The sequence below is a fragment of the Porites lutea genome, chromosome 7 (genome assembly GCF_958299795.1).
Source record: "Porites lutea chromosome 7, jaPorLute2.1, whole genome shotgun sequence".
NCBI classification, from domain to species: Eukaryota; Metazoa; Cnidaria; class Anthozoa; order Scleractinia; family Poritidae; genus Porites; species Porites lutea.
This window is the reverse complement of record NC_133207.1, coordinates 15,740,059-15,755,219: the sequence shown is the minus strand read 5'-3', so window position 1 is coordinate 15,755,219 and position 15,161 is coordinate 15,740,059. Positions and strand designations below refer to the sequence as shown.

The 15,161-nt window shown below is 39.2% G+C and overlaps 1 pseudogene; it reads left to right on the top strand.

The window, feature by feature from the left end:
- Positions 1–28: 28 nt before the first annotated feature.
- Positions 29–14,875, top strand: LOC140944925 (uncharacterized; annotated as a pseudogene).
- The last annotated feature ends 286 nt before the right edge of the window (positions 14,876–15,161 follow it).

Below are 15,161 nucleotides of genomic sequence, written 5' to 3'. Positions count from 1 at the left end.
GTTCACGCACAATGCAGAAATCTCACTACAACTCCTGGAACACAATGCGAATCCTGGACTTAGCGACAGAATTCCTCCCTAACAATGGGGATCTCGAGGAATCCCTATTAAAAATTGTTGACAGCAGCAATAAACACTACATCAAGGATGCTCTTTGGAAGAGGCAGCTCATGAAAGTCCAAATGAAAACTATCCTTGTTGGTTTGTACAAAGAGGGATTTTATACAAAAGGGAGTTTATCCAACGTTGTTTGTAGCCTGTTTGTTCAGTACTTTGCCAGTGGAAACTATGGATTTGTAAAGATATTAAACTGGAATGATCTGATTGATCAGGAGATTAGGCACACGAGAGCTACTGAAGGAGGCCATCTCTATTCTCAATAAGGTTCATATTTAAGCTTACTTACAACTCTCATATGTGTGGGCCTTAAAAATTAGGGAGCATCTCTTTTCAGCGAATGTCTAATGAGCCTCTTTTAGGTTGAGAAGGGCAATAATGCTTTCCATTTATTTTTATTATTATTATGATTTTCTTTTTCTTCTGTTTTTTGTTTCCTCTTTTATTTTGGGGAGGGGTGGGGGTGTTAAGGGGATCATTATTAGGGGTTGGGAAAGCAAGACTGGTGTATGGATACTTTCTTAATTTGGCTACTTTTCTAACGTTCCTGTAAAGAGCTGAAAACTGATGGGGTGCTCTAAACAGCTTTAGACAGGGAGGCTCAGTTTTCCAGATGGTCAATTAATAATAATAATAATAATAATAATAATAATAATAATAATAATAATAATAATAATAATAATAGCTTTATTTCTATAGCACTCTTATCCTATGTTCAAGGCGCTTTACAGTCATTATTGAAAAATATTTACAAATTTACAACCATATCCTATTATATTTACAATGGGTAAAAAAAGGAAAAAAATTAAAACTAAAGTAACTATTAAACCATATTCATAATGATAAAAAAAAAGGGAAAAATTAAAACTAATGCAATATATACAAATCTATAAAAACAATGATCCGTTATTACTGAATTTAGTAAACAAGTACGTCTTAAGTGATCTTTTAAAACTCGAGATGGTGTTGGACTTCCGAATTTCATAGGGTATTAAGTTCCATTCTCTTGGTGCATGAACAGCGAATGCTCTATCTCCGTAGGTCTTGGTATACGATCTAGGTTGCATTAAAAGTTCATTACTAACAGACCTCAATGATCTAGTATGACAACGATAATGTATTTTCTGAGCTAAATAGCTAGGCGATGTCCCATTCAGTGATTTATACACAAGGAGCAGAATCTTGAAAATAATGCGATATTGAATCGGTAGCCAGTGAAGCTCACACAAAACAGATGTGATATGCTGAAACTTACTTACTTGCAACACAACTCTAGCCGCCTTGTTTTGTACATACTGCAATCTTTGTAACTGATACTTAGGTAGGCCGTATAATAATTACTTGACAAAGAAGGCTTCCTGACGCGACAGATGACATATAAGTGTTATGTTACATATAGCGAAAAAAATTAGCATGTGGTCTTGGTGACACCTCAGATGGTGTACAGTCGACTCTCTCTTAATGGACACCTCTATAAGACGGACACCTCTGTAAAACGGACACCTAGAGTTGGTCCCTGCCTTTCTTTACTCCCTTTATTTGACTCTCTATAAGACGGACACCTCTCTAAGACGGACACTTAGTGCCAGTCCCAAAGGTGTCCGTCTTAGAGACAGTTGACTGTACATGACACCCTGCTGGAAAGAATTAACTGGATCAATGGAGGCTCAGTGCCCCGAGGTCCAATCTCTTGTCCTGTTATATACCATTTTTGACAGAAAAAGGTGCCCCCTTCGTATTTCTTCTATAAACAAATGGTACTCCTTTTACATACCCAATTAGAACTTTACATCACTGCTGTAAATGCCTTGTCTAGAGTAAAATATAAATAAATCACAGAACCAGAATGTTTATCTTCAAAATGCATCTGTTAGCCTCTTTTACAGACCAAAATGACAGATCTTCCTACCCTTTCATATACTTCAACCAGTGGATTCCCCACACTTTCATATACCTAAGGCCTGAAAAAGGTGCCCCTTCTGGGTGGAACCTCTGTGTCCATTATAGGGAGAGGCCCTACCAGCGGGGGGGGGGTTCCAAGTCGCCCATCTGAATTTTAAAACGTCTCGTGTGTCGGTGTTTATAAATGCTTGTCGCTTATTGTCAGCTTTGCCGTCACTGTCACAATTTGGCCGAGGGAGGTTGTCTCATGTCGCGATTTCATTGTTACGCCCTGTCTTGGGCCATGTCGCTTGTTGGAATTTACCCTGGCAGGGCCTCTAGGGAATACTCCCCATCTGGGGTGCTAAACCTGATAGATATAGTGCATTGAAATCCGAACTAACAAATGCAGCATTGAGTAGGATTGAATGTGATAATAATAAAAGAAGGAAAAAATGACAAAAATCTCTTCATCTCTTGTATTGTTTTCTTGTATTTTCCTCTATATTGACAAATTGTTTTTAGGAAGTCCTCAGATTATGTACAGTTATAACTGCACATAATTAGATTATAAAGATCATAAATTCTAAATGGATATATCTTGTAACGTAACATTTTATTTTCATTTTTTTGCAGTATGCCCAGCAAAGTGGACATAAAAGGTGTAATGAAATCTTCAGTGTTTTGACCAAGAATCGTAGACTGAAATTAGCTGGCAAACATGGCTGCAGGTCTCAACAATCCAAGTGTTTGTATTCAGCAGGATTTCGCCTGATAGATACCAAAGCCTCTTCAATTTCAAGTGACATTTGTCTCCTTGTTTACAAACCTGATTTGATTCCCAATTTTCAAGTTGAGGATGGAGTGGTAGGAGATTATGTGGAAACCTCTGCTGTTTTAAACATTTGTGAAGATCTCATTACTTCCCTAAGTGTTTCAGAAGAAGGAAGACAAGAAGCCCAGTGTATTCAAAGCTGTATGAAAACAGTAAATGAAAGTTTGACATTGATGTTAAGTGCAGTCCAGTCTTCTTTTCCTTGGAATGGTAATATATTTTGCATTTACATTTTAGTAAATTTATGTTTAGGAGACAGCATGGTGGACTGGTTACCGGTCACCTGTGTTCAAATTGTTGTTTACTCACTAGCTAGGGTTGTTCTTGCTGTAGTGCCAAGTTCTATGCCTCATGGCTTTTAAATAAAAAGCAAGATGGCCTTCTCTTACTTAAAGAGGGTGTGTTCGATCAGCCGTATAATTCCAGAAATATAAGTATAAATAGAATAAACTCTTGACTAGAAATATCATTAATTTGTTTGGCATCCTTTGTATGGTAATATCTAAAAATCAAATCAAATGCACCTTTAATATGTTAATTTAAATATTATTTTGTTTCTGCAATAGTATTGTGGGCTGCAACTATGTAGAAAAAAGTTGGTCAGCAGAAGTTGCATCCACCCTGTAAAGTCAGCAATTAAATCACTGATGAGTATTTTTGCAGCCACACAATCGTGCAGTAACCAAAACATTAAAAGTTTTCAAAAACTTTTCTCTATCTTATTAAAGGATTAGCAGGTCCCTCTCCCGATAATCAAGTTGTTATTGTTGGTGGAGGTTTAGCAGGCCTTTCTGCTTCATTGTCGCTGTCTAAGGCTGGGTTTGATGTGGTTCTGTTAGAGGCTGCTAACTACCTAGGTAGGTTGATTGTTTTGACCTTTTCTGTGCTTTGAAAATGCAGTATTTTACTTATACCAGATACTATGAGAAGTAGTTTCAGAAAGAGTTTGAAATTAGTTTCCGAAGTAAGATACTATAAATCCTCTATTAAGCCCCCATCTCAAATAAGCCCCCTTTCTCTACTAAGCCCCTCCCTTTTTAGGGGAAGAAAGTTAATAGACCTATTCGGCTAACTCAATGTTGTACCCAATTCAAATATCCCGGGGTTAAGATTCTTTGTGTACTGTATTTGCATTATAATGTTGCATTCACATTTAAATGATATGGAAATTCCTGAAACAAAACGTTTTATCCCCAAAGGGTTGAATTGGGTACAACATTTAGTTAGCCGAATAGGTCTATAAGCCATCCCCCTCTCTTTTAAGCCTCCCCAGTCCCCTCCTAGCAACGGGAGAAATTTATATTTCTGATGCGGTGCTTCTTATAAGGCCTTACTTTTGAGTTATAACTCAAGTAATAACTCAGAATGGCAAGGTTCGAGTTGGCGATGGTTCGACTTATCAGGAGTCAACTGTAAGAACCACCTTATCAAAAGCACCCCCCATTAGAAACATTGATAAGAGTCAAATGATTTTAAAGTTTACCAGTGGCTGCTGGGAATGGCTTTCATGTTGTGCTATTCTGCATCATTTGATACCTTTTGATGTCATCACAGCATTTGAATCTGTGTATAAACTCATTCAAGTGAATTCACATGTCTTTTGTGGCTCGGATGACCATCATAAAATGGCGAGCCTGTCTCCAGTTGGAGACATAAAAATGGTGTCCCCAATTAGTACTTCCATGCAAAATACATTGACCCTCAAATAAAGCGTTTTTTTTTTAGTTTGGGCCACCTGATATTTGGCACAATAAATGACCTTGACTGAGATGTTATATTTTGTAATTATATATTTTAATAGGTGGCAGAGTAAAACAAGCACAGCCTTTCAAAGGTTTTGGTTCTTTTGATCTTGGTGGAGAATTTATTCATGGATCAAACACTGTCGTTAATAAGCTTGCTCTTGATAATGGCTGGCCCGTCCTTCCTGTAAGTACAACATATGTACCAGTGACTCTTACTGCCTCAGTTTCTTGGTGCTATAACCCCACAGAGGGAGATACCGGTGGCAGGTATAGAAGAGGTGCCCCGGGGGGTACTGGGGTAAATTTTTGCTGGGTATGTGCCGCTGGCCTCTCAGAGCCCTTTCCCCATTATAGTTTATTCTGTGACCAATAATAGACCCCATCTTAGTCAGTTATGGGCATATATGTAATTTTTGCAATCCCAACTAAGTCAGTTTCTATTTTTTACGAATTGACCCATTTTTTAAACTGAATGAGGAACACTTCAATTTTCACCTACAGTGCAAACATTCTGGTACTTTGCTAACCGTAAATGAAGTATTGTGTTACCCCAAAAAATCCGAAAATGTGCAACCCCATTCTAGTAACTCTATGGAAAATGCAGCCCCATTAGTCAATCCAGTCATGAAAATACAACCCCATCTAGCAGCACATTCCCATTAGCCTCCCCCTCGGAGAGGTGCCCAGGTGATTTGCCACCCCTTTTTTGGACCAAAAAAGGACCACAAAACCAGCTTAATTAGGAGATTTATCTTCAATAGCAGGCTCACCTTATCCAGGGCTCTAAATAACCTTTTCCATATTAACCCTTTAAGCCCCAAGATCGACTTACAAATTCTCCAAACTGATCTCCATACATTTGTTTTAGAATGGTTGAGAGAATTTGGTTTAAGATCGAAGCATTCTCCCTTTGGTAATCAGTTTATTAATTCTCATAACCTTTACTCTTGATGATCTGCTGATGATGTTTGGAGAAAATTGATGTTGGTCACTCTTGGGACCTAAAGGGATAAAGTGGATGCCAATGGTGAAATAGGCCGCAATGACGAGGAAAGGGACTGTAAGGCCCCCTCTCCCTAAAATCTTAACAGACAGCAACATCGGCACAACATTGCATGGAGGGGATGGGGGAGGGGGGGGGAACTTCATTTTCACCTTTTGAAGTCGGTAAAATGTCAGAAAGGCCCTTTAGGGTGCAGTGTCTCAACTAATTTTGTTGCCAATTGCAGCTTTTTAATATTGAAACCCTTGCCCTTTGTCAAGGCTTGGATGAGTGCACCCTACCCTCCCCGCTACCTCAGTGATTTTGTTGCCTCTGCGTCCTGTGTCCCTGACGCATAAAAATCCCCAAATACACAAAGTAATTAATGATATAAGCGTTCTGTAGGATGCAAGATCCATCGATTGATCTGAACTTTTGTATCTGTAGAAACATCCCACTTGTGTAATTTCTGTGAAAGTTATTATGGCTGTTGTTTAATGATGCATATTTTGTTTAGCCTTTGTTGTGCTTTAAAATAGAAGGACTATATTTTAATTTCGGTATACTGTAATACACAGTTTTGGAGTTTGTTTTAAAATTAACTGTCTGGTTAACGTTGGTTATATAAAGACCCAAGCGTTTTCAATTTCGTTTTTTTTAACTGAGACTAATTGGTTCTGGACTGGGACTCATGATTTTTCACAAGATGAGTCCCAGGACTCACCATAACTGTTTATAACAAAATCCCTGCTCAGTGTCTGGATATATGCCAGTTAGTCCTCTTGTACAATAGTAGCAGATAAGACCAATTGAAAACCCTTTTCCCCCGTCCCACCGCCCCCCCCCCCAACCACCAGCCAAAAAAACCAATCAAACAAACCTAATCAAAACAAAAAAAGTCCTTATTTCACTGAAAGTCAATAAAATCTAAGGCACTAGAGTCACTATAAGCTATTACACCAGACTTTTTAAAAGATTCAAAACATCAAAGAGAGTTCAGAAAATTTGTACCCATGTCTTTAACCCGAGAGTGATTCGCCCTTGGGAATTTTGCCAAAAAACGCGTTTTGAAGCTAGTCGAGCAGTTTTCTGGTCTCTGTGCTAAAACTTACCAAAAAGCCTTTTGAAGTTCGTTCACTTCGCGGCCCTCTGTACCAATATGCAAAATAAAAGCAAAATACCGTAAAATTCCGAAAATAAGCCCCCCAAACAGGTAACGCAAAAAATCCTCCGTTAAATCGCCCCTCCAAATATAAGCCCCCCGGGGGCTTGTACTTTGAAAATTGCCCTCAAATACAACGTAAAACAAAGCAAAAACGGTAAATTGACTTCCAACTATATGGCTAGTCCAATCGACTTTGAAACGCAGATTTCCCTCCGTAGATAAGCCCCTCTGAATATATGCCCCTCCAAAAATAAGCCCCCTTAAAAAGGGCCTTGGAAAAATGTAAGCCCTCGGGCTTATTTTCGAAATTTTACGGTATTAGCTTCCGATGCAGGATTAGATGGAAGTGCAGGTGGGTAGTGGAACAAGACTTTCATCGGAATTTTCCGGTCAACTTTACATGGTTTTTTGCCTTTTCCTCGGGTCTCCTTGACTGAATAGTGCTCATTCTGGTATGTTTGAAATGGTCTCTTCAAACTGCACAAGTTAATAGCGGACAAAATTGTTATTGACCGCCAACACTGATGACGTCACAAGTGATACAAGGGACGCAGTTACAGGCGGAACAGGGGCAAGTGGGTTAATTATTAATTATTTATCTGTTGCAATTTGTTTGGTATAAAAATCAATACCCTTGGTCAATAATCCTCAGATCAGAAATATAACCTAGCTTGAGACCCAGCTTAACTCTATGATGGTCACTAGCTATCATTTTAACGTTTCAAATTTTACTTGAAAACCATCTATGTTCCTGAGCTGCATAACGTTTTTCCTCTGAATCTTGCAGGCAGCCCAAAGTGAAGATGAAGAAGAAGGTGAAAAAATTTACTACAAAGGAAAATTTTACTCTCTGTCCAGCAACCAGCCAGAAATTAAAGTCGCCAGAGATACGTGGGAAGAAATAATCAGCAGTAGATACAATCGCCAAGGTAATGAGGATGGCTCGCTGTCAGATTCCCTGAATGACAGGCTTCAAGACAAGGGATTGTCGCAGGATGTTTTGGACATTATTGACTACTGGAAAGTAAAGATTTCAGCTGGGTCTTTAACTCATTATGGAGTACGTGAGGGAAGAAGGAGAATGGAATCGAAATTTGAGTGGGGCCTTGGAAATTGCAGGTGAGCTCAGTACTTTGTAGGTCGTACAGTATGACTTGATAGTATGTTTTCGGACAAAGTAATGGTTGTACTGTGCAAGGTGGTCCTAACTTTAATTTGAATTCAAGTATGAACTCGTTAAGTGTGGCCATTCACATTAAAGCGTTTGAGCAGTGCTTTCCTGTGGTACTGTTTATTGTGCTTCAAAAAGTGGTTTTGCTTTTGAGTTTGTGGATGAAATCCTAAAGTGTGACCATTCAACTGAAAGCTTCTGAGCATTCCTTTCCTGTGTTACTTTTTATTATGCTGTACAAGGTGGTTCTAATTTTTGAGTTTGTTGATGAAGTCCCTCTCGGGGAGCTTGTCCTTACTTTTTACCTGTGTTTGACACTTCAGACTTGCTGAATCGTATTCCCAACTGGTAAAGTATTACTTAGATAACACCACAGATGTGGATAAACGACTCAACTGGCAAGTTAAGAAAATCGTTTTGCAGCTTTTTAATATTGAAACCCTTGCCCTTTGTCAAGGCTTGGATGAGTGCACCCTACCCTCCCCGCTACCTCAGTGATTTTGTTGCCTCTGCGTCCTGTGTCCCTGACGCATAAAAATCCCCAAATACACAAAGTAATTAATGATATAAGCGTTCTGTAGGATGCAAGATCCATCGATTGATCTGAACTTTTGTATCTGTAGAAACATCCCACTTGTGTAATTTCTGTGAAAGTTATTATGGCTGTTGTTTAATGATGCATATTTTGTTTAGCCTTTGTTGTGCTTTAAAATAGAAGGGCTATATTTTAATTTCGGTATACTGTAATACACAGTTTTGGAGTTTGTTTTAAAATTAACTGTCTGGTTAACGTTGGTTATATAAAGACCCAAGCGTTTTCAATTTCGTTTTTTTTAACTGAGACTAATTGGTTCTGGACTGGGACTCATGATTTTTCACAAGATGAGTCCCAGGACTCACCATAACTGTTTATAACAAAATCCCTGCTCAGTGTCTGGATATATGCCAGTTAGTCCTCTTGTACAATAGTAGCAGATAAGACCAAATGAAAACCCTTTTCCCCCGTCCCACCGCCCCCCCCCCCCAACCACCAGCCAAAAAAACCAATCAAACAAACCTAATCAAAACAAAAAAAGTCCTTATTTCACTGAAAGTCAATAAAATCTAAGGCACTAGAGTCACTATAAGCTATTACACCAGACTTTTTAAAAGATTCAAAACATCAAAGAGAGTTCAGAAAATTTGTACCCATGTCTTTAACCCGAGAGTGATTCGCCCTTGGGAATTTTGCCAAAAAACGCGTTTTGAAGCTAGTCGAGCAGTTTTCTGGTCTCTGTGCTAAAACTTACCAAAAAGCCTTTTGAAGTTCGTTCACTTCGCGGCCCTCTGTACCAATATGCAAAATAAAAGCAAAATACCGTAAAATTCCGAAAATAAGCCCCCCAAACAGGTAACGCAAAAAATCCTCCGTTAAATCGCCCCTCCAAATATAAGCCCCCCGGGGGCTTGTACTTTGAAAATTGCCCTCAAATACAACGTAAAACAAAGCAAAAACGGTAAATTGACTTCCAACTATATGGCTAGTCCAATCGACTTTGAAACGCAGATTTCCCTCCGTAGATAAGCCCCTCTGAATATATGCCCCTCCAAAAATAAGCCCCCTTAAAAAGGGCCTTGGAAAAATGTAAGCCCTCGGGCTTATTTTCGAAATTTTACGGTATTAGCTTCCGATGCAGGATTAGATGGAAGTGCAGGTGGGTAGTGGAACAAGACTTTCATCGGAATTTTCCGGTCAACTTTACATGGTTTTTTGCCTTTTCCTCGGGTCTCCTTGACTGAATAGTGCTCATTCTGGTATGTTTGAAATGGTCTCTTCAAACTGCACAAGTTAATAGCGGACAAAATTGTTATTGACCGCCAACACTGATGACGTCACAAGTGATACAAGGGACGCAGTTACAGGCGGAACAGGGGCAAGTGGGTTAATTATTAATTATTTATCTGTTGCAATTTGTTTGGTATAAAAATCAATACCCTTGGTCAATAATCCTCAGATCAGAAATATAACCTAGCTTGAGACCCAGCTTAACTCTATGATGGTCACTAGCTATCATTTTAACGTTTCAAATTTTACTTGAAAACCATCTATGTTCCTGAGCTGCATAACGTTTTTCCTCTGAATCTTGCAGGCAGCCCAAAGTGAAGATGAAGAAGAAGGTGAAAAAATTTACTACAAAGGAAAATTTTACTCTCTGTCCAGCAACCAGCCAGAAATTAAAGTCGCCAGAGATACGTGGGAAGAAATAATCAGCAGTAGATACAATCGCCAAGGTAATGAGGATGGCTCGCTGTCAGATTCCCTGAATGACAGGCTTCAAGACAAGGGATTGTCGCAGGATGTTTTGGACATTATTGACTACTGGAAAGTAAAGATTTCAGCTGGGTCTTTAACTCATTATGGAGTACGTGAGGGAAGAAGGAGAATGGAATCGAAATTTGAGTGGGGCCTTGGAAATTGCAGGTGAGCTCAGTACTTTGTAGGTCGTACAGTATGACTTGATAGTATGTTTTCGGACAAAGTAATGGTTGTACTGTGCAAGGTGGTCCTAACTTTAATTTGAATTCAAGTATGAACTCGTTAAGTGTGGCCATTCACATTAAAGCGTTTGAGCAGTGCTTTCCTGTGGTACTGTTTATTGTGCTTCAAAAAGTGGTTTTGCTTTTGAGTTTGTGGATGAAATCCTAAAGTGTGACCATTCAACTGAAAGCTTCTGAGCATTCCTTTCCTGTGTTACTTTTTATTATGCTGTACAAGGTGGTTCTAATTTTTGAGTTTGTTGATGAAGTCCCTCTCGGGGAGCTTGTCCTTACTTTTTACCTGTGTTTGACACTTCAGACTTGCTGAATCGTATTCCCAACTGGTAAAGTATTACTTAGATAACACCACAGATGTGGATAAACGACTCAACTGGCAAGTTAAGAAAATCGTTTGGAAAGGTAAGGAGTAAACAGTCATCTTTTAGATACTGAAGTACACAGTATGTATGTTTGATTCTGTAACTGTCATTTACGTTCACTGTTCTTGCTATGCTTGAATGGACAAGGTGAGCAATGTTAAAGTTCGCTTTAGGTTAAACTGCAGTGCATCAGTTTACTTTCACGCACCCGAAAGCGCGCGAATAGCTCGAGTCTTTATGTTCGACACACATGCCTCTTCCGACTCTCTTTGTCCGTTATCACACTTGTTTTAGAAGTCTGGCTTGAAGACCGTATGCGTTCGAATAAAAGACTTAACGACTGTATTGCAGTCTAAGGTGTTACTGCTATTCTGATTAAAAATGAAGGAAGTATTACAGAAAAAAAGCTGTGATGTCACAGACGATGATTTTTCATAATAATAATAATCTTTATACAGGGAGCTCACTTCACAAAGAGTGATATTCAGTGAGGCCCTGTAAAACAATAGAAAAAATTAATGATCTTAGGTAAATGAATACGTAATAGTAATAATAAGTGAAAGTTAAGAACAAAAACTTAACTAATATAAGCTACGGGTTAAAAATGACAGATAGACTCTCAGATAGATTAAAATTAAATATTAAAAGTCATAGATATCTAAAATATACAGCTTTTACTGCTCTGTTCAAAAAGAAGAAGAGAATTAATTTCTTTAAAAGATGCGTCTAAAAAGTTCCATTCCTTAGCGCATTGATAAAAAAGTCTCTGCTTTCCGAAATTCCTTTTAACGAGAAGAAGACGCAGTATGTTTGTGTTAAAACCCTGCAACTTGAAAAGACGTCAGAACGTTTTAGAAGACAGTTTAGACTCGAGAAATGAGTTTTATAAAAGGTAAGGTCGTTTGATTGTTTTCATTTTTCCTCGTGTAACTATTGCGGACTAAGGCCCAGTTCAAACGTCGTGTTTCTGCCATGCCGACTCAATTTTTGAATAAGTTTGACAAAAGCACTGTGGAAGCACGACCTATGAACTGGGCCTAAATTTCGGCGGAAAAGTGATCTAAAATGGTAACCGGTCTGGATAACGCCCGTCTAAGGCTTAGTTTGGGATTAACTTGCTCCAGGTCAGGGAAGTCTGGTTTAAAACGCTGACATAACGGTGTAAAGTCGATTCTCTATGCAACATTTTGTTTTGAAACACTTGCAACTCTCTGCTAAGAAGTATTTATTTTCACGTTCAGTGAGCGCTATTTTTTTTGCAGATGAAGACCGGCATAGATTAAATGCTGGTGGAAGAATTCTTTTGAAGAATTAACACGGGGAAATTATGACCGCTAAATACGTCGTTATTACTGTCCCGCTTACAATCCTCAAAGATAGGGACATCACTTTTGTTTCAGAACTTCCCGCTGACAAAAACAGAGCCATAAACACGATCCAGATGCTTGGAGCATGGAAAATTATTTGTCAATTCAAACGCCGGTTTTGGCCCGAGAAACTTCATCAAATTTACAGTGTACGGGGATTTACAAGTGAAATATGGATGTGGTCACGTGACTCAGCTGTTAATGACGACAAGTGTCACGTGGTTGTTGGGTTTGAAACTGCTGAGTCTGCGGAACAGAAAAGTATTCTCAGCGGTCAACAGGTCTTGGAGGGGTTCTTGGGCTATTTGGATGAGATTTTCGGGTAAGAAAATTTTGATATATGTAAGTAATTTTTCAATGAAAACGCCGAAGTCGCTTCGTGTTAAAAGGAAACAAAAAGTCAGTGTTTACGAAAAAGAACGGCCCCATTCTTCGTGAAATGAAAACTGCTTATAATCCCTGAGCAGGTATAGCAGAGCAATACACTTTCCAAAGCATTACACCACTGAGTCCTGCAGCCCAATGTATGCCTATTATTGGCGTCTAGTTCACCAAGCTCAACTTCCTCTCATTATTTATCGCCTTACTGGGGTTATTCGGCATCTTAGCAGTATACACGACACGTGTCACAAATAAAAAAGGCCTAACTCCTCATGAGTCTTCCCTTAGCTAAGTGCGCCCCTTCGGTATTATTAATATAATTATCCTCATTAAACAAAGCATCTGTATGGCTTGCTGGAGTCTGCCTTAAACATCAAGTCACCACGCGTGACCTTAGGTGTCCGGCTAAGACTGCGAAGGATTCTGGCTGTACCCAGTATAAGCGCGCTCTCTGCAATGATTCTAAACGGCATGTGACACCATTCTCTGCTAACCACTTTTCTACGTCTTTCGAGACAGTTCCTAATGCACCAATTATGACTGGCACCACAGTTACTCTGCGCAATTTCCAGATCCATTTAAACTCGCGCTTCAGTTCTTGGTAGTTCTAAATTTCTTCTTTCTCCTTCCCTTTCACTTGGATGTCAAATGCACAAGCAACGTCAAAATTAGGCACTTCCGTTCTATCTTATCCAATACCACAATGTCAGGCTTGTTGTGTTCAACCTTGTTGTCAGTCTGTATTTTGAAGTCCCACAGCAGCTTGTTCAGTACTGGATTCATACACTGGTCGTGGCTCGTGGTTGTAATATTTTTCATCCCTGTCATAACCCAGCTTTCCACATAGGTACCAGTGAATCACCTGCGCCACCTTGTCGTGCCTCCAACATCGATATTGCTTTAGAGCAAGTTTCTTGCATTCCTATACAATATGACTAATTGTCTCATCACTTTCTCCGCACATTCTACACTTTGCAGACACATTTTACCTGTCAATTATCCTCTTTATACTATTCGTTCATAAAGCTTGGTCTTTTACTGCGATAATCAGTCCCTCCGTCTCCTTCTTTAGTCTGCCCTTTATCAGCCACTTCCACGTCTTTTTATCTCTTACTAGCGTGTTTCTCCAAAACTCCCTATGAAGTTGTTTCCCCTGAAAGCGCTCTTTCCTTTCTTGCTGTAATTATTCGGCCTCACAACTTTTAGCATAACATCTTAGAACCTCTTCCTTGTACACTGCCTCCAACAGGGAGCCGTTACAACCCTCAACATACCTGCTAAGTCTATTGATCTCACTATTTGCAGAGTCCTCAACACTCATTAATCCTCTACCACCCTCTGATCTTTTAAAGTAAAGCCTGTCAATATCAGCCTGCAGATGCAAAGCATGATGTAGAGTCGTTGTAGTCATCATCATCATCATCATCATTATTATTATTATCAAAATTATTATCACTATTATTATTTTTTCACAGCACACCCAGCGATCCTCGTCCTGCAACCAATTCTTTCCTAGACTACGTATATTTTCATTGGTCAAACCATCCCTTCATTCGCTGTGGATACACATCCCCTACTGTCAATGCGTACGATCTTCGTCACGTGATTGCCACTCCTGTTGAAGATCGCTTGTTTTTTGCGGGTGAAGCTACAAGTCTTCGATCGTGCTCAACTGTACCAACTGCGATAGAAACTGGAATCCGCGTGGCTGATCAAGTGTGTCTCGCAGCTGGAAAGAGTCTTTGTTCTAAACTTTAATCAGGGTTGGTTTTGACAATCTCAAGATAAAAAAAAATCTCTCAAGATATACGTAATATCAGCAAGTCCACAGCAACAAACCAATGAGTGGGGCCCGATCTCCCAGTTGTAGATCTGGATCAGTACAATTAAACTTGTAGAAAAATATGAAACGGCAAACTGATCCTTACGGCAAGGCTTTTAGTTTTACTTTCATTTTTCTTTTATCCCCTGAAGAATATTGGGCAATTTTTCTTCTTCATCGCCTTGCCGTAAGGATTAGTTTGAAGTTCAAGACTTGGGCTTGAAAAACATCTCATCCAGTCAGTTCTTTGGAATTTAAAGAACTCAGTGGTAAATTTTACTGGTTACTTTCTAGAAACATCTTTCAGTGTTGCGAAAGTCGTTGTTAGTGGACTGACTTGATTGAACCTTGGGGGTGGAAAACTGGTCCACCGTCCCGTCACCGTCAGGCTGAAAAAGGGAAAACCCCTCAACCACTGCTTATAAGCGCCCTCAGTTATACACCCATCTACCTGTAAACAAAAAATACTTTCGATTATAACCCCCTCCAAAGGTATTGTTTGATGCTTGATTAAAACGGCCGGAAATGCATAACGTATTTTGATCATCACTGCTGTATTTTTATTTATCCATTATTTATTTATTTGATTGTTTTTTGGAGGGGGGAAGGGAGAAATCCTATAAAGGATTTGAAAAACTGCTCTTATAAACAGCGCTCTTGCCACGTATGCATATTCAGCATAAAAAAGACCACTGGTCTCGAGAATGGTCTTTTTCGGGTTTCCCAGTAAACGGTATAAATACGAAATTCATAAAATCCGGATTTGGATTTCTTAATTGAAACGCGTTACCCTTCTCG